General features: G+C 51.2%; 1 pseudogene; it reads right to left on the minus strand.

Moving 5' to 3' along the window:
* LOC101564553 lies at positions 1-481 on the minus strand (annotated as a pseudogene).
* Positions 482-860: the final 379 nt, after the last annotated feature.

The raw sequence follows: 860 nt of genomic DNA on the forward strand, positions 1-860 counted from the left end.
TAGTCAAGGGAGGGAAACTTTATTCAGGCCCCAAAGCTGCAGGCGTTGGGCAGGTGGTGCCCTTCTGGACGAGGGGCTGGCTGAGCTTTATTTGACCTTCTTCTTGGGGCGCAGGTTGTTGGTGTGGCCACACTTCTTCTTGCAGCAGATGACAGCACGGGGGTGCAGGCGGGCATAGCACTTGCGGCAGATCATCTTGTCACAGTTGTACTTCTGGGCAAGCTGGCATGGGGACTGCTCGATGATGCCACCTCGCAGGCGAAGCACCAGGTGCAGGGTGCACACCTTTTGGATGTTGTAGTCAGAGAGGGTCCGACCATCCTCCAGTTGTTTGCCTGCAAATATCACATGCTGCTGGTCAGGGGGGATGCCCTCCTTGTCTTGGATTCTGGCTTTGACATTCTTGATGGTGTCACTGGGCTGGACCTCCAGGGTGATGGTCTTGCCCGTCAGGGTCTTCACAAAGATCTGCATCTCTGCGTCCGCTCAGCCGCCTCATTGAAAAGCAACATTTAATCTTAAGAAAGATAATTTTAAAAATATGTATATGTTTGGGCTGGCCAAATAGCTCAGTGGATTAAAGTGCCTGCAAGCAGGCACAGGGGCCAGGGGTTTGATCCCCAGGCCTGCTTTGCCAGCCCTGCCCCAGGGCATGCTGAGATGGTGATTGAGACTGGGCGTGGTGGCGCACGCCTATAATCCCAGCTCTTGGGAGGCTGTAAACAGGTGGGTCACTCCGAGTTTGATCTAGTAGTGAGACTCTGAACACCCTGTAGACCCTTCCCTAAAATACAGTAAATAAATAAATAAATATTTATATGCTTAGACGTATTTTTTAAGTCATGATACATAAATGGTGA

This window comes from Octodon degus, unplaced genomic scaffold (assembly GCF_000260255.1).
Source record: "Octodon degus isolate 3935 unplaced genomic scaffold, OctDeg1.0 scaffold00189, whole genome shotgun sequence".
NCBI classification, from domain to species: domain Eukaryota; kingdom Metazoa; phylum Chordata; class Mammalia; order Rodentia; family Octodontidae; genus Octodon; species Octodon degus.